Raw genomic sequence first — 24,705 nt, forward strand, 5'->3', positions numbered from 1 at the left:
TAGATCTCATCATCAAAGTCGGATATTTCTCATTGCCTGGTTTGGCTGAAGAGAAAATTGAGGTAAATGTTTTTATTGGAAAGTGAGCATATAGCAATGCTGCTTCTGTGTGTTTTTGGCTCCTTGTATGTGTAAATCTTTCCATACTTAAATATCAATAAACATATATAAGACAAAGGCAGTATAGGATAGTTTCAATTTTATTGTAGGTTACAGCGAGGATGTACAGTTTGACAAAATAAACTTGACTCAAGGTCCCCTTACTAGCTTTTTCTGGGGTGTTTAACAGCATCTCACTCTGACTGTTTAATTGTCATGGTGTATAGTTATGTTTTAGTGTAATCACCTGAGCACAGCTAAACTGGTGATGTCGACAAGACTGCTTGTACTAAATGTTAATTTAGTGTGCTGTGTCCTCCTGTTCTCTGTACTTGGATATTCCCACATGCTTTTGCACAGGATGCATCCCCTCATCCTCAGAATTCTACCTCTAAACTACATCTACCATTTCCTTCTTTTTGTGTTTTCCTTTTCCTTTATTCTCTGCTCATTCTTTCTGTCCTTTTTATGTTTTCTCATGCTCTTCTTTGCTTTCTTCATCTGCTCGATTTCTGCAACCTTACTTCTGCTTTTCTTCTGTTCTTGTCCTTTTCTCTCCACTTTTTCCATCTTATACTTTTCATTTTTCCTGTCTCTCTTTTCTTCCTTCCTTTTGTTTCCTCTTCTTTTCCTTCTCTTTCTTTTCCTTCACTCTCTTTCCCGTAGGTCTTTGGTCCAGATGAATGGGAAATCAATAGTGACTGTGTTGACAACCAGAAGCAGTCTGAGTCTAAAACACACCCAGGTGATGGATGACGACAGCCACAGTGTGTGTGTGTGTGTGTGTGTTCCTGATGTTGAGCAGACGCTGAGTCCTTGACCGTGACCCTCTCACCTCTCCGTCTCCTCTCTCTGGGTTCTGGGTGGAAGGGTCAGAGGTTCAGGGTTCAAGCCAAGGCAGATCCCCCTTGGAGTCGGGGACTCTTGGGAGGGTCCGATGGTGAGCTCAACCTTTGACCCATCCCACAGGCGGGTCAGAGGGGTGGAGGAATGTGGGGATTAATGGAGCGGCATTGAGCGAGGAGGGGGAAGTGAGGACAGGGACTATTCACCTGCCTGTCACTCTGTCCGTTCATCTGAATTACACCTCGTCTTCTTCCTGCGCATGTAAACTGACACAGAACAACACAGTACGTATCATAGCTCCTCACTACATACCAGGATAGATTTTATGATCAAGTGTTGGAAAGTGTCCAGGTTTTTTTGGTGTACTCGTCCAAACCTGCCTTGTATTTTTCAGTTAATCTTGTGTTACATTAGTCTACTGAGGCTCTGAACACAGCCCCTTACTCTTTGAATATGAGGAACTACACTGGAAATATCTCAACATGGATCAGTGTGCTGCACCGGGTCAGTTAACTGCAACAAGTGCATGTAACAGGTAAAAAAAAATTAATAAAGAAATCAATGTATGGGCTTGAGATGATTTAGAAGTGGCTAGGCCACAAATGAAATTTGGACAAAGGGAAAAAAACTGAAAAGAGGAAAGTTAACCAAATTTTGGTGTTGCAGTCTTGTTATTTTAATCTTTACCAGAGTTTTACCAGTCCTAGCAGGCAGTGAGAAAAGCAACTAACTTCTTAGATCTCCTATATTTGAAGAGTTGCTCAAAGTAGAAAACACACAACAGACCTGATGACTGTAAGTATTCAACTGACCAGCCCTGATTTATACACAACAGAATATTTTCCAAAAAACATTTCAAAAGAAACATAGTTTCTACATGGGTCATACTCACTGGCCTAAAAAAAGGATACAAATCAGTGCAGCAGAATCAAAGATCCCACCCTTTTTCCCCGTCCATTCTTCTTCCTTGTCAAATCCTGACGACTATATTTCCCACTATGCGACTCGATTCCATTCTCTCGACTGTACAGATTCTGGTGTGTTTTGCTAGTAGTGGCTTATGCAGCCTCCAGCATAGACGAGGAGCTACAGAGGTCTGGTAACCTCACTTCTTTCTAACTCAACACCTCCAGATTTTTTACTTTTCACACTTGTAGTCTTTAGACTCAACCGATGCTGACTCAAATGACATCACTTGAGGCAATTTATCAGATTTCACACAGCTCCCTCTGGAGACACAAAGGGCTTTATACTATTTTTTCACATATGCAGTAGTTCTCCCCAACACCTGGGAGCAGACTTTTATGTGTTTGGGTTGGTCAAGGACTGGGTTGGGTTCAGAATTGATTTAGAGATAATTGAGGGTAATAGGTCTGTCCTGGTACTGTGCTTTGCAGGTGCAGAGTGGATATGAGTTTGCTAAACTGGACTCCATGCAAGCTGAGGTGTTCTCTGCAACCCACTATACCAAAGAACAGATGACCTGCTGATGATTTTGCTATTCTTAGAGCCTTGATAATAGTGGGACTAAAAATTGGCAATATTCTGACTGTCCATGGTCCTTTCCCCGTCTGACTTATCATTCGTGTGTCCTCAGCAATTATAGTAAGTCGGTGAGTACAATGTTATCCTAACCAATAGAGCTGATAGCCGAACCAACAAACATAAACCACAAATTATAATAATTATAAACCACAAATTATAATAATTTGTGGTTTAACTGGGAGTGGCGGAGGTGGTAAATCAAAAAAATGGTCATATGACTCATTTCTTTTAACAGTAACTTCTAATGGTTTTAGAAGCCACTGATAAAGTATCGATATAAGCATCAGGTCAGAAAATGCTCATATTGGTTATTTTGAAAGAAAATCATGATCTATGAAAAAAAAGGATTCCAAATCAAGCAAAAGTTGTTACATTACAATTGAAATTATAGCCCACTTACTTTGGAACCCCCTAAAAAATACAGCATGTACTGTATTACATTTGCCCCATTATGCTCTCTGACAGCAATTTTATAGAGGCCTCTCAAATTGTCAGGTTAAAACAGAGAGAGACTCAGTCACCAGTTCGGAAAGACAGCAGCTGTGTCAGTGGAGCCGTGTGCTCATCTCTTTTCCTGTGGCCTCGACACACTGACAGTTCTCAGATGTGTTCATGTCAAGAAATCTACTGTGGGCTATAGAAATAATTAATTTCATCATCAGAACAATGTTTTTCAGATGTCTCAAAAAATTAATCCGAGCACCATAAAAGGACAATTACAGTGATTCTTTTGAAGTTTTCACATTAGGTTTTATCACTGTCAATCACAGTCGTTCTGATGTCGACATTTAGTGAAAATATACTGAGCATATTGCTGTGAAGCAGCCTAATGTTTCACATTAGAAGCTGAAATGTGCTTCTGAAAGGTCTATATGATAAAATACCCATTAAATCACACTCTTTGTTGGTAGTTTTATGTTCAGCAGTGCTGACAGAATTGTACAACTGTCCGTCCTACAGTGCCTCTCAAGCCTTTTAATGGCAGCGTGAAACAATGTTTGTCATGTAGGACAAGCCAGAGCATGTACACTGTGGGAAAATGAAGGAAACTGAATACACTACTGTGTGACTGACATTATACGGAAACAATCCTGACTGTAACTCTATTATACACTTAATGCTAACAAGAAACTTAACCTGAGCTTTGCATGATCATACCTGCTCGTCTATCTACCATTAGCATCCTGTCACAGTCCTATAGTCAGTGTTAGTTTTTTTAAACGGTAAGAAATTGCCGTGCGCAGATATTGTAGAAAGGCACAATTTTAAAACACTGGAATTGAATGTAAATAAGAGGTTTTTGCACTATCATCCAAAATCTATTGCTCTGTAATAACTTGTGTTATTACAAAGCAAATATCTAAAAAAATGTAGTTAAAGCACTGCATTTTGTTTTGTAACACACAAAATAGAAAACAACATACATTATGGACAGTCTTTGTACTAGCTTTAGCCCTGGAAAGTGTAAGATATGTTCATTGACACACACACGCACACCTAATTAGGACTCTGACATGGTTTTCAAGGAAGTCTGACTTTTACAGTGGCAATAAAACAGAAACAGACTGTGCTTGAGCCCTTCGAACACAGCTCCAACATGACTCCAACTAAGTTAGAGACCAAAGAAGAAAGGCAAAATGCGCAAAGAGCAGAAAAAGCTCTGAGTAAATCACAACAGGAAACAGGAATGTCAGAAAGGAGTCATGACAGATGGAAGGAGGAGAGGAAACTAAAGGTGAAAACAGGAAGAAAGGAAATGTCACTAAATGGTTGGTGGGGTAGGGGGTGTTATTTATTGTGACACACTATTTAAACCAATTGGGCAGCAAATAGGAATGCAGGGGTTAATGGTCATCATTTTGTCAAAGCTGATTTAGGGCCCCGTGGTTGAGGCCCCTGACCTGAAAAGCTCTTTCGTGGAAGTTTGTCTGGCAGGGAAGGCGGAACTGGTCTGCATCTGAGGAGGCACATTCCAGAACGAGATGATGAACAGCTTCTTCTGCATTTGCAGGACTGTGTAGAGGAAAAAAGAAAAAGTATTTTTGTACTGAATCGTATGGATTTTAAATATTAGCATAACAGGCATTTTTATGTTTTACTTTGTGCTTTTCTCAGATTTCTGAAACAAACAAGTAATAGATACACATTGTATATATGTAGGCAGGACCTGACCCCGAAGAACTTCCACTGATCCAGTCTCACTGGGGTATTGTCACAGCAACAATGACAACATCTACTGAGGTAGAAGGAATGCACTGTGACAAAACCCTGAACTTGAGCTTGACCTTGTAAGATCGGGATAGAAAGGTAAAAAGAAAGAAAGAATTACAACTGTAAATAAATAAAGTTTTTAAAAAAATAAGACTTATGGACAAGTTACATTCTCTCTTGCAGCTGACTGTGGTAAAGGGCAAGAATCCTATCCTTTTACTGTCTGAACCCTAAAGTTAAAGCGGGACTGCGGGAATTTTGTCTCCCCCTTCTGGCAGTGAGAGTAAAGTGGGACACTTGGCTGTGATTGGCTGAGTACAAAGATGTTATTAGGATTAGGGGAGGACATTTCTCTTCATTTGATAACGTTAAAAGTAAAGTTAGACTTTGCTGTTGGCTTCCCGACTCATTTTTGAAAAGACAAAAGCAAAAGAGAGAGAGAGAGAGAGATAGCTGAGAGTACCAGCAAGCGAGAGAGAGAGTAGCTGTGGTCAAGTGAGCTAGAGAGTGAATGAAGAGAGGGAGCAGTGGTAATGAGAAGGCCGTGAATCAGATCAATAAAACGTTATTTTCTGATTGTTTGACAGCGGTCACGTTCTAGAGCACAAACACACCCACATACCTCTGCTCAACCCTGCAGCAGTACGCCGCAGCGCCTGATTTGGTCTTAATACGGCCTGACACAGGCATTCAGCACGCTCTCATTTGCGCCGTGAATGACATGCACACAGAGAGGGCCGGTAAAAACAGATATGTTTTGAAAGTTCACCGGCCCAAAAATGTATTTTTTGATGGCCCACTGGGATGTGTCCCAGGACGCCCGATAGCCAATACATACTGGCTGTAAGCTACTGTTGCAGTTGTAAAACGGTGGATAAATTGTTTCAATGTCACACAACCCCTGCAAAATAACTGGTTTCATAATCAGAATTTGATCCATTCGGTTCAAAAACATTTGGAAAGTCTAGAAGAGCCGCACAATTAACAGCCAAATGGCCAGCGCAGGAATGTCTACTGTGAAATACAGAGAGATTTATCTGGCGGTGATAGGCTTAATCAACATTGTGAAAACTTGTTTGGCAAGGGCTTGAATGTAACGGACATTAATTTATATGTAAAAGTTCCACACTGCAGGTTTAAAATATTCTATATCATGCAAATGGTCACCAGCAGCATGGCCAAGAGCATAAGGAAAAGTCCAAAAGTCTCCAAATTCATCAGATTCCATTCAAAATACCCTTAAAAAGAAAACACTAACAGCATTGCTTTAGGGATGTCCAGACTGAAATATCTCTATATAACTATTGGATGGATTGCTGTGGATTTTGGTTCTGACATCATATTCCCTTCAGGATCACTCTGGTGATCTCTTAACTTTTTAATCACTTAATTTGTCCAGTATTTTGATTTATGACCAAATACCTGTAAAACTAAATTCTTCCCATCAGCCCAGACACTCTAAACTAATATAGTGGTCATGGTTAACATTATACATGCTAAACATCAGTATGCTAATATTATCATAGTTAGCATGTCTCCAACAAACTACTTCTTTTCGAGCATTACAAAAAGTAATGAGCCCCAGCTAATAATTCTATGTTCTCTAAAGTGTCTTTTCACGTTAGAATCGTTCCTTAATTTAAAAGCTGTAAGATATTAGGTTTTGGGACATATATGCTTGATTAACTGATACCTCAGCTCAGCTCTGAGGAAGGCCTATGGCTGAAACATGTCAGCACATATTTCAATAAAATGTGAAGCTCTACAGACATTGACTGCCTTTATGGTGCAGCCTCTTTTTCTACTTATGAACAGATGCCTCAGCCTATCACTGTCAGCTGTGGTAGATACTGCCTGCTTATCACACAAACTTTGGTAAATAGCTGGTGTTGGCACCATTGTGGTCAGAATTAAAGTAACAGTTGCTTCAAACTGTTTATTGAGGTTCCCCCACTGGCATCTAAGGGTAGTACAATGTCACCAGCAATGGTTTAAAGGACGGGTTGTCAGGAGCCCAAATGAACACTGAAACAGGTTTTTCTTGCCGTAATCATTCCTCCTGTTCATACTGACCATTAGAAGATCCCTTCATAATGCACTTACAATGTAAATGATGGGAGCCAAAATCCACAGTCCTCCCTCTGTGCAAAAATGTATTTAAAAGTTTATCTGAAGCTTATATGAAGCTTCAGCATCCAAATGAGTCAAATCAATTCGATATCTTTCAACGTTACAATCCTTTTAGTGGCAAAGTCCCTCTTTTTGTTACTATACTTCCACCACAGCTCAACAGGGAAACACTGTCTGGGGAAACACAAAGAGGGAATTTTATGCTAAAAAGACTGTAAATGTGGCAGATATCCACTTGATATGACTAACACAGAGTGCTGAAGCCTCATATAAGATAAACTTTTAAATACATTTTTGCACAAAATGACTGTGTGGACACACTGTGGATTTTGGCCCCAATCACTTTGAAGGGGATCTTTTAATAGCTAGTATGAACAGGAGGGATGATTACAGTGAGTTAAACCTCTTTCAGTGTTCATATGGGCACCTCACTATTGTTTTAAGACTGACTTAAAAAATTGTGAACCTGTACTTTAAAGCTTAAGAATGCATCAAACAAAGTGCACTGAACTGCGTATGAAACCCACACCTTTCTGACACCAGAATCAGGGGGTTGCCTCAGACAATTTTTCATAACTTTCCGAAACAGACAATCCAACAACCACACTCACTGTATGCAGTGATTGACCAGGTGAGTGGAGGTGTGAAAGTAGGCAGAAAAAGTATTAACAGATTTGCCATAGAACAGCCATAGAAAGACTTTTGTAGACTGTTTTGTATGCTCCTCGGGCCACACAATCTAGTTGTTTCCACAATGTCCATATGTTGTAAGCTATAAATACATTGATCTCAGCAATGCTCTCCTGGTGTCCAATCAATCTTCACGACACTGGCTGGTGAAAAGGTCGCCACCATGGAAACACCAGAGGCAGGACTTAGTAGATGCCCCGTGTATGTCCATCACACATGCAAACACACACATATACACTCGCTTAATTTTACTTTATTGCTACACACACATACACACACACACGCACACATACACTCCTCCATCAGCTGCAGGTCGTTGGTAGGTCAATTCCAGGTCTGGCATTTTGTCCCAGCATATGATGCCTGTCTGCAGTTGACAACCTTGTTATCTGTCTCTCTTCTCTCCCTCTCTCTAATTCTCTGTGTCGCTCACTCTCTCGGTATGTTGTGTCCTCCACTCCTCTGTATGTCTGATGATCTGTCATACTGAACTGTGGCGGCTATAAATAATTCATGAAATAAAATGTTCCTCAAACTATCAGATCGTCCGTGGCAGGCCTGATCCACACATTGAGAAAGTCAAGGGCCTGGATGGGAGTTTATTTTACTATTGTTCACAACATTTTCACATCAGCATTAGCATTTGTTAAACAGCTTGTCAGCAGAGGCTTCAACTTCTCAGCTGCTTCCTCAAGTCATAATCTGCAACATATACTTGTCAATTTTACTGCTCTCCATTATCAGAGCCCCTAAAGACTGTTTCATGTCATCCTCCCTCAATCCCCCCAAAACAACGCAGGAACCCCAAATAGCTTGGCCCAACAGTGACCTAAATGAGGCATATCTAGGCTGACAAACTTTACGAGCTTGTCAGATTTTGATGAATGGCAGGACAGTGCTTTGGGGCTGACACTGGCCCCAAGTATTACACTAAATGCAGCTGATTTTTTTGCACAAATGGGCCAAGATCAACACCCTCATAACCTGGTCAAACTGTCAGCCAGCTCACATTTGGTCCAATGCTAGCTAGCTAGAATGTTGACATAGCAGTTGCTCAGTACAGAAAACATTAGAATGCTCTTTCTCCTCAATGGTAAGCAGTAGCATGCTAGGCTGTATTACAACACCCCGTCACATTAATCAAGTGTCTTTTTGTCATGATGAAATGCTGTGAGCAGGAAGGGAAAGGCTTTAAGGACAGCATAAAAATGTCTTTATGAACCTCTGTCATTAGAATATCTCGTGTACTCAGAGAAAGTTCAAGAAAGTTTCAAGGCCTCAGTAATCCAAGGCAACAGTGTTTGTATCCATCCCAAATGGCCACCCTCAGTGGTGAGAAAAAATATCTTTCCCTAACTGTATCCCTGTATATCTCTCTCCAAGAATGATGTCTTTTGTGTATCTTTGTCTTCTTAATATGATGAATTGTACAAATACGGAACTTGAGAGAGAAATTTAGAGAGAAGCTCAAACCCTACCTACTTTTACACCTCTGCACACCTGGCCAATCACTATGTTGAGGGCATAATTGTTGGACTGTCTGTTGCAAAAAAGTTACAAAAATCACTGTCAGAAAGGGGGTTTCAGACAGTGTTAGACAATGCGACAAGCACTTTATGTGAAACATACTGAGGCCTTTACTTTAACTGCTCTAAACCCAGTGTCTTGTAACCTTTCTTTGGAGAGAGGGGTAGTTGAGAGTTTGGTCACAGAGGCATGATGGGAGAAAGACACCTGAGATAGGAGTTACACTTCTGTGAAGATACATGTTAGTGTATCTGTGGATCGATGCAGACAAGGGTGTTATGGATAAGGGTGGGTCACAGAGGAGCCAACACCCAAATGTCAACAACATGTTAAACATTCACTTTCAGATGGATAAACTTGTTCCAGATTGAACATTGACAGGCGATAAACATTAGCCGCCGTTTGACACACATTATACTTGACACCTGTAGAACAAACTAGATGTGCCATACAGACAAAAGAAGAAGCCAAGGTAGGTGCAAATGTGATGAAGTTGCTGCTGATCCAGAGCATTTCAAATCAGCAAAACTTGAGAAAATTGACATATATCTTGACATGGCAAGGAACGTCAGCCGGTGATGACACTGCAGGCATTCAGGCTTTTATAGAACACAATAGGCACCGGTGTTTTGATGCTACTCGCACACTGCTGGTGTGTGTTGCCCTTGTTTTAACTGTTCATTATCTTTAGACATACTAATTTCTCCAGAGACACCCACTACTCTTAACATACCCATTACGGCTACCTGTACTTACTTTAGGAGAACTCCTGTAGTGTAATTAAAGTAAGCATATACCACTGTTGGCATGGAATAATGCTACAAACTACAATACTCGGACATTAACCAAAAATCCAAGGAAATAGACAGTGGTGGACACACTATTTGACTGCCAGGTAATCACTTAGAGTGCCCACGATGAGCATCATATATGGCAACAAAGTATTAAAAATGAGGAATTTATGAAATACCACTTGAAAGCTGGATTGATTTATTCTGTAAGCAGTGTTCCAACATGATTTAACAGAGGACAGAGAGTACATCTCCTCCAATGTCTCTGTGAATGTGAAACCTCCACGAAACAACCCAGTCTCCTACGGAGAATTATAGAGATATCACCATGCCTGGCATAAAAGATGACAACTCTCCCTTTCTGCACTTAATCAATGGAGCTGACCTTTGCAGACAGCCCCTCGCTGAGTGATTAAAGCCAAGTCTCAACACGGATTGTCGGGATCGCGGAAATAAAGGTGTCCAGATGGGGAGGGAGAAGAGATGACCTCCCGCAGCTTGGATTCCACCGTCATTCACATCCGTCGCTTTCCAGCATGCCACCGCCGCCACATACCGGCGTGCAGGTAACCATTCCTCATCTGAAACAGTGAACAAAGACCTTTGAGGCTGTGCTGGTGTTGACTGCAGCACTTATTTTGGAAATGTGATTAGTGATAAGAGTTAACTGTTCATTTCATTCCATCCTGCCAAATCTGTTGTAAAGTAAAACCTGCAGAGAATGTATTTTTCACACATTGCTCGGTGAAGTTACCGAACTTGTTGAAATTTTGGCTGTAATTTGTTTTTTGGCATATATTTTTTCTGCTTCTGATTCATCATCTTTCTCCTGTCCTGTAGTATAAATGTCAATGTATGTATTTCACCAATATCCAGAACATATAAGTTACATCATGTACGTGTACGCCACATAGATTTCAAAATCTAGCAAAAAAATGGCTGATCTCATATATGACCAATATATTATGGATATACACATACAGTACATGTGTTTTTCCATCATCTATACCAATATATATGAGGTATCAATATTGTTCCTTACATTAATTAGACATTGTTGTGGGATGTCTAATTAATGGCCCATCTTATTGTGAAGCAAGAGTACTAACCACTTCACTCCACAAATATTCCAAAATATGGAATTTTCTGGTTGGCTTCATCATCTTTATTGAATAAGAAAGGTGATGTAAAAAAGGGTGATTACTTTTGCCCTTTCCCTTTATCTATGTTTAATAGAGAAAACAATATTAGATAATGAGATAATATTAACACATACATATTTATTTATGCATATTTATGGTATTTATGGTCATGCAAAGACATTCAAAGGCACATATGGCCATATATCAGATTTTTTATACAGCATGTGGAATCTGGAGAAAGAGGATTTTCATGCATTTTCAGCACATTTTGTGATTTTGACAAACTGTATGGTATCCAGGGTGGTGGAATTTTCATTTCAATTTCAATATTCCTTGCAGGTATTCTTCACCAAACAGAAAGGTTGAGGTGAAATTCACTCAGGTGTACATACAGTGGTAACCCTGTGCACATAGGTCGAGGTAGTAAAGATCACTTTGAGTACACTGATTGGCAAAGTTTAAAACACCATTAAAAGCAAAAAGGAGTGTGTACACCAGGCATTAAAGGACACTAAAAAGCTCAGGTGCTCAAAAAGTGGATATTTTTTCTTTATTCTCAGCTTCTAAATGTCTTTTTCTTTGAGCCTTGAAGCATTTACTGACTGGTTGTGAGGCCTTTCTGATGGTGTTTTGAATCATTTCTCACCTGCTATTTCAATATGAGGTGAGAAATTGTCTGAGAGGTCTGAAAAAGAAAACAAAAGGACACGGGCGGAGGTTCGCTGAGGTCGGCAGCAGTGGTGAAGCTGCCCGGTTGTAATTCACACTTCATTCCTGTTAAACCTCTCGATAATCCCAGAGTGCCTTTCCTTGGCCTCAGTCCAAAGCACTCTGTAACAAAACAGACAAAATAAAAAATGGTGGATGAATACCAGCAGAGGAGTGTCACTGGGGTGAGAGATTTATTATGTGAACGGTACAAACTCCCTCGTAAATCAGCGCAAAAGGCTTTCAGGTAGGGGAGCTGGCATTTATGCAAGACGAGAGAGAGAGAGAGAGAGAGAGAGAGAGGTGGAAAAGGAGAGATAGAGAGAAAGACATATTTGAATCTGGAAGCGTGTGGAGGTGCATTTGTATTGTTGATTTAATTCTAATGATCAAACTGATAAAAAGAAAAGGGTAAAAGTGGATATTGTCCTGCAACCAAACAATAACTGGACACTTCCTGCAGTATAGATGCATGTTGAGAACGCTGCAAATTTTGTATTTAAAAAAACTCAAAATGATGAATAAAGTGTATTGGGTCAAGTAAGTGATAGTAGAAATTTCAAAGTTAAAGGGTCAGTTAGCCAAAATTACAAAAACACAGCTACATATTAACTACAGTCACAGTGCTTTGAGTTAAATGTCAGTATTCTAACATGCTTACAATTACAATGTTAACAAGATCATATTTAGCAGGTATAATGTTTACCATGGCAACCATCTTAGTTTAGCATGGTACCATGCTAATATTTCCTAATTAGCGCAGACAGCTTAAGCTGATTCTTATGGGTCATATTTGTTTTATAAAGTGGTACTAGAGTATCAACAAAATTATTATAACTCATTCTGAGGGGAACATGTCTGAATGTCTGTACAACATTTCATGGCAATCCATAAGGTAGTTGTCAAGGCATTTCACTCAAAACCACAAATGTCAACCTCATGGTGGTGCTAGAAGAAGTCAGGGGATCGACAAAGTCACAAGTGGTCATCCTGTGGGGACCATGACTGTTTTTACAGAATTTCATGCCAATCCGTCCAATAAGTTGTTGAGATATTTAAGTCTGGACCAAAGGGGTGGGCTGACTGACTGACCTTTACATCCCTGAAGTCACGACACTAGCACAGCTAAAAACATATTTTGGGTATCTATCAATCTATTCGTCCATCCATTTTCTAATGCTTGTCTTAGTCAGGGTGGTGGTGGCAGCAGGATAAGCAAGGCTGCCCTGATATCCTCCCCAGCCATGTTCTCCTGCTCCTCCTGGGGGATCCCAAGACATTAAATACCCAGAACACTGGGTACCTGAAGCAGCTTCTCCAAATTGTTGTGAAAAGTCCCAAAATGAGGTGTCCAGTACGACTCCATGTAAAGACGCAGCAGTTCTACTCTGAGGTCTTTCTGGATGTCCTCATCCAAGGGTCAAAGGACACTCCTTTCAGCACCTTGTATCTGCAATCTCCTTCTTTCAGTTACTATGTGAAGTTCAATGACAGCTGCATCAGTGGAACTACTTTCAAGCAAAGAAATAGTTCCTATGAAAACTGACTGAAAGAGATGTTGCTGTTGATTTTTCATGTATTTCTTCAATGCTGCAAGCAGCACAAAGGCACTCATTGTGATTGTATTGGTGTCAGAGCAGAAATCTCAAAACCTGGACAAATAAAACTAAAACTACATGCAGAAAATATGACTGTGGAGTTCGGGCAAAACTTGCCAGACAGGATTCATAAAAATACGCCTCTTATCCCTTCACTCCAGACACAGACCTCACTAATTATATCACTGAACAACCAGAAGTATTGGCTGGCTGGAGACTGTAGATGTCCTGACATGTCATCCTGAGAGGTTAAAACTGTCGGTCCAGTGGCCTGCAAACATCTAATTTTAGTACCCGAGATTGCAGTTTTGGCAGTTTTTGCCTCCTAATGTTGTGGATACTGGTGTTCAAACTCTTAGACTTTGAGTGGTCAACTCTTCACAAGCTTCTACATCTCTTCACCAGCCTTAAAAAGATGATAATTAAAGAGTGCGTACAAGGTGTAAATGACAAACACCAGTTATGAACCAGAGACACTGTGTAGGAAGCTAGTGTTTTGTTCCAAAACTGTAAGAAGAAAGGAATCTTTAGCTGTACTTTGATCCAGTGTGATTATTACATTCTTTAAAATGTGGCCAAATACAGTGTTATTTTGTGACCTGCAGTTTTTCTGGCATTCTTTGTCCACTGATGAGTCAGCAAGAATGGGGTCAAGGGGCAGAAATACACAGCAAGCCATTGTTTTTCAGCATGCTTTCAATTACTCTTTTTTCTTATAACGTCAAATAATACTGAACAGCCATATATGCAAATTGCTGCTACATAAAATATCTCAAAATCCAAATAAATACTAAAGGTCCAGTGAGTAGGATTTAGTCGTACCTAGTGGTGAGGTTGCAGATAGCGCCCAGTTGAATACCTCTCTCCTCACCTTCCTCTTCCAAGCCTGTAGGAAAACCTACAGTGGCTGCGAAACTCGCGAAAAACACGAAAGGACCTCTCAAGAGTGTGTAGAGAGAGGCTTGTCCATTCTGGGCTACTGTAGAAAAATGGTGGTGCAACATGGCAGCCTCCGTGGAAGGGGACCCGCTCCCTATGTAGATATAAAGGGCTCATTCTAAGGTAACAAAAACAAGAATTCTTATTTTCATGGGATTATACACTAATTAAAACATACTCATGAATATTTCATTCCATTTCTACCAAGTCCGTTCCGCTAGATGTCACTAAATTCTACACACTGCACCTTTAAGGTAGAGTGAGTCCAATCTTCCATGATCACTCCTCCCTTACTCCTCATTCCTCACACATTGCATTAATTTGTTCCTTTGCCATAAGGTCACATATAAAGAGCTTTGCTGTTGCAGGCCAGCTGTAAATACTTGAATAAACACACTGACTTTGTTGTGGTCTGCTCTGATGCTGGCTGGGAGTGCCTTTATCAAGCATGCACTCATTAAATTGGAGTGTGCTCCCTGAAAGCTGCTCTTTGGACCTGCTAAGTGATGCAGGTGGCTTGCTTTAATACGCTGGAAAATGTCTTTTCTGTCCTGCAAATCCTTATTAACACCTGCTTAATATTACAAGTGTTTTTCTTAGAGGAGGCGAGCCTGCCTCTGTCTTTTAAAGGGTTTTTAGAAGCCTGGTTATGTGCTGTTGAAAATGTTATCTCAGGTGTTTTATGAGCCTTTTCAACAGAAATACTGCCCCCAAGGTCATTGTTGCAGAAGAGATGTAGATTTTTTCTTTCCTTTTGTGCTGCAGTAAAACACCTGTACTACATACCTGTGCCACAACCTGTGTATGCTTGCCGTTGGCTGTTGGATATCTGGACAGTCATGTAAAGGAGATGAATGTCAGAGAAGGAACACATAATAGTGTGCATTTTTAAAAAAGGCTTCTCTAAAGAAACAAATCAGCTCACTGACATCACTGAAGACGTTTAGCTAACAGTCCCCATTTTACTTAAAGCTGCAATAATCAATATCAATTTCTACATGTAAATTGAAAGGTGTGGTGTCATTCCTACTGACAGACCCATAGAAAATCATTTCTACAGGACTTTCAGCTAATTGTTTTGGTTTTAAGGCCCACAACTGTACTGTTTTGATTCACGCTCACTGCTCTCATTGACCCCATTTCTAACAGCAGTAGGGAGCTACTTTCAGTAAAAAAAGCTGACAAAAATGAAAAGAAAAAAAAGAGCCAAATGTTTTTTTTCTCAGGAGTTGTTGGAGATAAACCAGAGCTAAAAAAAAAAAGGAGAATAAATATTTTGGACATATTTCTCTTTTACATTCATCAGATGGGCAGAAACACAACTCCAACAACAAGAGGATTTTTTCATTATACCTGTTATAATCTGGACCAGTTATTGGATTCTTTCATTTGCCTTCCAATGCCATGTAATCATATTAAAGTTGTTTAAATTCAGGGGCAAGATATCAGAATCCTTGAACATCACACGTCATGTCTGCACTGTCAACAGCTGGCCCAGGCTAGAGATTTGGACTTAGTTCAATTGGGTCATATCAGTTGTGATGTCCTAATCATAGATAATGAGTATATTACACCAAATCTTGCTGCTTTTCATATTGCTGCCATGCTTGTGATTTGCTAACGCCCTATGAGTCCGATTTCTGCTTGAGATCTTCTGTCAGGGCCGTCCTTAGTAGCTCTGGTTTACAGCCATCCTCAAAGCTCTTTTTTCTTGATGCCTTTTCCTGAGTGATTATAAATTCTTGTATTTGTTTTAATTATCATCCCATTTTATATCCCTTACAATTTGGATTACTTACTGAACTAAATGTCCATTTACTAGCTATTCCTGGTGCTTTAAACTGCATCACTTGGTCTTCATGGATTTCATTTTTTGCATTATCCTTGTTGTACTGGAGAGCACTTTGTAACATTGTTATAAAAGTTATTGTTATTATCATTAGCCATTATGCATGCCAGCCTCTTGAGTGATGTCAGTGAGACATTACAGAATATTACATCAGGAGACCTGTGGTAACCTTGAACTGAGCTAACAAAGGTACTGTTTGCGTACTGTACACTCAAAAATATCTGTACATAAAGGGTCACAGCAGGGTAGGGTGTACTCCACTGTATTGAATGTCTTTGAATTATTCAGGTTTGAATTTTGTGTTCATTTTGCCAGTCAGAAGAACAAACAACCGAGGAAGGTAAGTAACCTTGTAAAGTCTCCAAGCAAGCATGCTAAGTAATGTTCTCAATTTCAGATCGGGCTACTCATCTTCTTTGAGCAAGAGCAAGCACAGCAACTATGCATCTCTTTTATTCATTATAACTCATTGTCCATTTTTCTTTTCAACAAGCATATGCCCTAGTAGGAGAAAAAAAACCTCCTAACTCATGACCTTTTTTATTGGGGTACTGTATGTACATTGGGTTACACTGTATGTACATTGTTTTTCAATATTATGTAAATCAATGCCCAGTGTTACTTGTCAGCTGTGTGAAAAGCATATTACATTGCATGTAACTCTGTCTGCATGAAAGTGCATTACACTGAGCTCTCACACTCTGACCACAAGAACAAACTTGTTAGCAGGAAAAATTCTGCTTTTGAACAGTTGCCAGAGAAAGCCAAGAGGGATAGATGTGGAAAGAGGGTGAAACGGAGTGGAGGATAGATATCTCTTAGCCGGAGAGACAGAGAGAGAGAGAGAGAGAGAGAGAGAGAGAGAGAGAGAGAGAGAGGGAGAGAGAGCAGCGAGAGGCTAACGCTAATCCACTTATTAAGGCAACAACTGCAAGCCTAGAACTCGCGCCAGATATTAATACCTAATCATGAGTTAATTAAAGGAGGGTTAGTTAGCGCCTAATCCGCTGTGATGGGGGGGTGATAGTGGCGGGGAGCGACAGAGTGTCCTGAGGGGGTGATGAGGGGATGGGGGTGGTGGGGTCGGCTATGGTGCTAACGCTAAGTGCTAACACCAAAGCTGTGGACTGGAGATATAATTAACTTCAAGGTGTCAATATTGCATTAATTTTTTTAGACTATTTGAAAGTGAATACATTAGCACATTTGGAATTTTCTAGGTGTGAGAACTGGCTGGCTGAGAGATGGCTAATGTGCTATAAGGCCAAGATGTTGCTGTTTGGAAGGAACTACATGGTCTTGAATGTGAGTCACAAAAAGCTGAACTCATTCTTGCCCCAGTGTCCAGCCTTTGAGTGCACTTTTTTTGGAAGACATTTTTTTCTGAATACACTTGAAATGATATATCTGTGAAGAGTGTGAGTGTTAGATTGGGTAAAAGTTGTCCCCCATTTGCCACTGTGCGTCATAGGTCAGAGACGCAAACCCGGCCAGTACCCATGTCTTAAAGACCTGATCTGACCAAACCTGACAGCCAAATTTGAGATTTTTACATTTGAAAATAACCAAACAAGAGCCTGAAGCTTTACTCAACAAAAGGCCAGAAACAAACCTGAAACCCAGGTGTCAAAACCCTCGTTTGTGGACATGCAGACTGGGTGAGGCTCATATGGGGGTCCCCAGCAAAACATCAAATTGTTTAGTTTTAAATTTAAATTTAAATTTTAAATGGGCACTTCGCCAATGTTAGATATTAATGTCAATTTTCCTCTTCACAGGGAGCATTACTCAGCCTGTGAAAATAATTGTAGAGCGTCTTCTGTTGCTCTTTTGGAGTTTGTCAAGTCTGACAAAAATTGCTCAAGTGACCTTACCAGTAATCTGGGTTTGGGCTGGCAGACTCCAAATTTATAACAGAAAGCTTGTGCTATACTACCCTTTAAATGTATCACAATCACATGATGCATGGAAATTATTATCATGTGGACAGCTATACAAATCAACAACTCAAACCCTGTATCTCCAAATTGTCAACTTTTCAGATAAACTGCCCAATATTGAGCTTGTTGACGATGCACTTAGCTGATACTCGAATGCATTTTCAAAGGGTTTGATGATATTGAGAGGTTGGGGTATTTTCTGAACCCATTATAAGTAGCATGCAATTGTACTATGGAGCATGAACATAACCCATGAGCCACATCCAAAGCCAAAGACTATTTGTGAAAAGAGACAGTAATGATCTCCATCTTCCATGTACCACACGTGACCTGAGTTCCATACATACATGATGACAACTGAAAAAAACGGCATCCACTGACGAAGACCATGAGATGCAAGTTGTGGTTGAAAGCTGAATAGAATAAAGATGAATAAGAAGGATAAGATGTATGGACCAGTCAGTATAAAACAGGGTTGTACCTTGCACTGAAGTGGACTAAACATTCACAAGGGAAACTAGCAGTCTCTAAATTAACCCTGGTCTGAAAATATGTTGGAGGAAGTTAAAAAGGAATTGTTGTGCAACTTTCTACAACATTTAAATAAAAAATAATAATAAAATCATACACCTTTTTATGTTTTTGGCATTTTTTTTTCTGGGTTCAACTTACAGTTTCAAGATTGTACTTCTCAGTTACAATTTTGTTTGTAACATTTGTCTCCATATGTTTTAACTCTTAAATATCTCTGTTAGGTATTAAAGAGTTAATCCACAACCTAACTCCTACAGGCCTCTCGTGTGTGTGTGTGTGTGTGTTTTCACCCTCTGCTCAGTCTTTAAAAACTTCACTCTGCCTCTCTCTTTCTCCCCTCCTATTAATTTGGCTGTTCTCTCTTCATCTCTTACTTCACCTCCTTCAATTTCCATCTTTTTCTCCTCCACCTCCTCCTGGATTGCCTTTTCTTCCTCCACTGTCTCTTCATCTTTTCACTCCTCCCCTGTCTCATCCTCATCCTCCGCAGCCTCCTCCACCTCTTTCCTCTCTTCCTCTCCCGTCTCCATGTCCCCCCCAGCTTTCTCCTTCTCTTCCTCTTCCTCCGTCTCCTCCTCCGTCTTCCTTTTGAATCTGTGCATGTGTGTTTTAGAGAAAGTGTCAAATCACCACCTCTCAACTCCCCCTTGTGGCGCTGGTCTCATTCATTAGCACACACTTCTTTACACACAGGTAGACTTGCATGCACACAAGCGAGCACATAAAGCCTGAGAGAGTTGCACACACACACACTCTCCCCTCCATTGTAATGAGGATGTTGAGCAATAAAAGAGGAGTTGCCAGAGCGAGGGCAAGAGTGTGGACATTAGCATTTGAAAGGAGTCGAATTAGCCATCGTGCCACAATCTCTAGTAAATGACTCTGGATGTAGGGCTAACGTGGCTTTTATCGAAGGGCATACTCACAGCGGCAGAGAAAGAGGAAGGTGCGGCAACAGAAAGAGAGGCGAAGGCTTTGGAGTCTAAACACTATTCAAATGCAGCCGCACAAGGCAGCAGTGGTCGCATGTTTTCATATTCTCTTCCTTCACAACAATCCCCAGTGGGCCCGGACGTGGCGTTATGTTTAATTTAAAACATGTTCCTTCCAAAAGAAGTTCCCTGAACCCTGACTACTGAGTCGTTAGCTGCCACAAATAACAAGAAAATCAAGGAAGGAGATGTTAATCCTGGAGAGAAGAGAAGAATGGAAAGATGGAGGCAGTTTGAGGGTTGTAAAAGGAGGAAGAGAGAGGGGTCAGCAAACCTCGGCTGCCCAGAAATGACAGAAAGGTCACAGAGGGAGAGGGTAAACAGATGTAAATTCAGTAATGGCATCCGTCCAAAGGCCAATTTTTTTTTTTCTCTCTCCCGTCTTCATTTTCCTCGCTCTCCCTTAAGGTTGAGATTAATTTGCCTGTTATCTCCCTCTCTCTCCTTCTCTCTCTCTCTCTCTCTCTGTTGTGAATAAATCTGCGGTATTAATTACATGTGTACTCATGCCGAATGCTTTGTGCAATGTCAAATGCATAGTGCAAACATATAAACACGCTTAGTGTGTAAATGAACAGAGGGGTGGCGACAAATAAACAATAAAGCTAATGATATTAATAATGTGAATGTTTTATGTATACATTTTCCGCATATGGAGCCGTTTGCCGGTGAACAGTTACCGTTTCACACCTCACACGTGTACACGCAGAGGGCAAACACCGCTCGACCTCTGTAGTCACAGTAGCTTGTCCAACAAATAAATCCATGGCAATTTTAGAGACATACATTTTAGAGGTAAACTACACCACTCGACACTTCTCAAGTCCATTTGGGAATATTATATTAACCATAATTAAAATATTAAGTACTCTAAGGTCCTGATAATTTTGCTATTTATGTTAATTATTTATATGTATATTAATTTATCCTCTAAATGACTATTTGCATTTTAAATTACTAACTGACTAAATTTGTAAAAAGCCAACACTTGCTAGTTCTTGTTTCTCAAATGTGAATATTTGCTGGTTTTATCAACACTCTCTGACAGTTAACTGTATATTTCTTGTATATATATATATTTTTTTTTTACATCAACATAGAGTATTACTCTTAAATAGCAACATTTTTTAAAATCAAGTATCTTCAAATCATTCTGAACTTGCAAAATAAAGTCAACACTTCAGATTTCTAACATTTTCACTATAAACAGACATATTGAGTTAAAAAACAACAACAACTAATACATAGTATTAACAGTACTTAAGCCTGCTCCCCAGTCAGTGCTGAAAAAATGTCTGGCATGAAAGGACTCAGTTTAGGGTCATCCTTAAAAGCCTCCAAAATATCTGCACTAGAATACAAAATCCATTTTAGAGTTAAAGTCACACAAAATTTCACTGCTATAATGACCATAATAATATAAACTGCAAGGTTATGATAATGTCACCATATATGTCAAGCACATTTAATTTCACTGTAGGAATATTAAATTAATAATGTTATACAAATAATGTCCATAATTAGAAACAGAAATCACAGTGAGGTTGAGACAATTTTAACAAGTACACACCATAGACACCATCACCACCATATATATTACACTGTATATTACACTGTTGGAGATGTAAATCACCATAGTGAAAGATAAGGTTAATATACATGTCCTAGCCCATATAGGACTAATAAAAGTACCATTAAAATACGATAAGGACACTATAAATTCTCTGTGTGACACAAATATTGTATCTGAAATATTATATTAATACTATACTACTGTGACATACAATCTGTTTATACTGTAAGTAATTACAAGAACATTATAGGAATATCATTGAAAATAAAAGTATCAAATGGTTTAGTAAGATCACCATAAAGTCCCCACTGAATACTACTGAGACATAATGAAGAAATGATATAAATATCCCATGAGAAATAAAGACAACATTATGTAAAAATGAAAAAATGTACAAAAGGTATTGAGTTTTTTGTCACTGTTGATCTCTCCATCTGCAAATGCTGTATGGCTGTCCATCGCCACATCACAGAGGCAGGACTGATGCAGCCCGAAGCTGATGGAGGAGGAGGTGTGGATTGCCGGTCATTAGCTGTAGCCCAGGATTAGCCTGAGCGGAGCGGCTAGCCGCAGCTCGGATGAGGCTAATTAGATCTGTCTATCTGAACACATCCATCTTCTGCTCCTCCCTCCTCCTTCGCTTCCCCCTCTCCAAATAAATTGCTCTTTATTACTCTATCATTCAGGTTATTGCCTATGAAATAATGAGACACTCCTGGTCAGGGCCAGCATAATTGATTTTTTTTTTTCTTTTGGTGTGTGTGTGTGTGTGTGTGTGTGTGTGTGTGTGTGTGTGTGTGTGTGCGTGTTCAAGGTATTGTTATTATTAGCTGGCCAGGGATTAGATGCTGAGAAGATTAGCTGGTGGGAATGATAGATCATGAAACAAAAGCAAAACAAAGATTTTATATACACAGACAACTTAACAAAAAAAACATGTTTTGGATTTTATAAGTGCAATAAGCAAAAAAATCCAACCTTTGTCAAAGAAATGTTGTGGGCGAGTTCAGATTAATACTGTAGTTAATGTAGAAATACTTTACATGAAGGTGTGGATATACTGCGCCGCCTTGGTTGAAATATAAACTTCTCAAATATCAATATCCCTCCATCGATCCTTTACTCTCTCTCCCTCAATCTCTCTCTCTCTCTCTCTCTCTCACACACACACACACACACACACACACGAGATCACAGATGATACACGAGGGCTGAGGAGGAAGGAGGGGCCTCAGTATAAATGTTTCATTCCTCCTGAATGGCAGGTTAAGTGAGGATACGATAATACCGCCGACAGTAATGGCAACTTTAATTTCCTTTTCCTATTGTGGAGATTTATGTGGAGAAATTAAATTCCAGCAGCTCGCAGGCCTCAATAATCATTATACAGTGCAGAGAGTGAAAGAAAAGGGAAACTGTTTTCATGGTCACAATATATAAAAGAAGCAGGTTAAGCACCAGGGGAAAGAGGAGGTAATCTGTGAGGGCTTAATAAACACAAAAGACATTATACAGATGTTCAAAAAAGTCTCAGAGCGTTGAGTAATATTGGTTCATAAAAGAGCTGAGGGCTATCATGAGCTCAAACAAGAGCGGCCGAGTGTTGCTGAAAGTAGCTCTGTGATGCTGTGTGTCCTTACGCTGTCACCTCTGCTGCCAGACACTGACTGAAACAGTTGAAACATCTGAAAACCGCCTAAACCACAAGTACATCACTGTAGGATAACACTGATTTCACCCTGTAAATGTCCCTTAAACACTTTAAAGTGAGGAGAAAAATCCTGCTGTGACAAAACCACACTTTTATAGTATGTTGAATGGGAATATTTGAGATGTCAGGACATAACAGAGATCTTTAGGAACCTCAAATCGTCATTAGAATCAAAGTTCCCCTCTACTCAACAATGTGTTTCGCTTATTTGGATGTTTTAGCTTCACTGTTCAGATTGATGTACTGTATGTGCAGAGTTTGACTAGAGAAGCTGTTTTCAGATTCAGATCTGCTGAAGGGGGAAAATTTCTCTATGTGCTTACCAAAAAGACCCCCCCCCCCTACTTAAAAATGTGTTCTTCTCCTTGTTCCTTTAGTTGATTGTTTGAGCTTCACTGCGCTGAATGATGTATGTGCAGAGTTTGATGGTAGAGGGCTGTTTTCACATCCATCTAGTGAAAGTGGAAAGTTTCTCTGTGCTTCTCTGTGATTTTTAGGGGTGGGCCAATGAGCATGATTTGTGACATCACAACTTGCCAATCCTGGTCCGATATTCAACTTACACATGTGTGATGTAGAAACTTGAAGCCTCCAGTGCACAAACACTGAGAATGAACTTTACAGTAAAGTAGAAGATAGCCTGAGTCCAGCAGTTAAACTTCTGAGATGAAAAATATCTACATATTCTTAGGTTCTGGAATTTTTAGTGAGAGAGGAGTCATTGTGAAAAAATGTGATCATATACAAATTATTGTTCCATGCAAATTATTTTTATGCAGTAAAACATGCAAACTCAGCTCTCATCAACCTTGTTTCCACAGATATTAGTCTTCATAATTTCAACTAATTTAACAGGTTGTGATAGATGGAATTTCATGATTTGCTTGTGGGCTTGAACAGGACATATCAGCTGTTATATGACTTTTGGCTTTAGTACTACTGTTCCCCATTTGGCCACCACCAGCAGCTGCAGCCCAGTCATGAAAGTCTGAACTGCTGCAGTTGATGATAAATGTATGTGTGGTGCTGTTTCTGGCCATGAACGCTGGGTGGGTGATGAAGGAGTTGTCGGTCCGACACCATGCTGTGCCGTGCAAACAGGGGGTTAAACTGCTGCATTCAGCTTGGCTGCTCGTCCCTCATTTATTAAAACCAAACCTTATCAGATGACAACCGTCATTGAAGTTTGACATTGATAGAATAATCTGCACTCACAGCAGCTGCCTCTGTGTGTGTGTGTGTGTGTGTGTGTGTGTGTGCAGACTTAATTGCTAAACAACTCCGAGGCCAGTAATGTTTTCTTACTCTTCCAGAAAAATCCAAGAAAAACGATGACAGCACTGTTTCCCACTGTTTGAATGAGAGGCGATCTCAACTGATAGAGACAAAAAATCTGGGATTTGTATAATACAGTTTTAACTTGACTAATACCCCATTCCCCTTTATGGGTCAACCAGTATCAGCCAACCCTGTTCTCAACCAGGGTTGGACACGGGTTGGAGGTTGCCAGGCTCTTAGAACCTGGTGTTGCTAACAGGAATGGAAATAAATTCAGTGATACCTATGTTCAAATGTCATTTAACTGCCTCACTGGAAAAAGTGTGTGAGAGAGAGAGAGCGAGAGAGAAGAGAAAGAAATAGAAAGTGTATGTGTGAGAGAGCAAGATGGACAGACAGAGGAAGTGAAACTGAAACGTAACTTTGATATGGTAATTATTTAGTGTAATTCTCAAGTTTATCAGTGAAGTGTATGAACTACACAGTGGCATGGAGTCTCTGCTAACCGTTTAAAGCAGGGTGAAAGCTGTCTCATGAATGTGTCCAACGCAGGTTGAATGCGTGTTGAGTGGACCCATCTCATACATACATGTGCTGCCTGA

This window comes from Thunnus maccoyii, chromosome 16 (assembly GCF_910596095.1).
Source record: "Thunnus maccoyii chromosome 16, fThuMac1.1, whole genome shotgun sequence".
Taxonomy (NCBI): Eukaryota; Metazoa; Chordata; class Actinopteri; order Scombriformes; family Scombridae; genus Thunnus; species Thunnus maccoyii.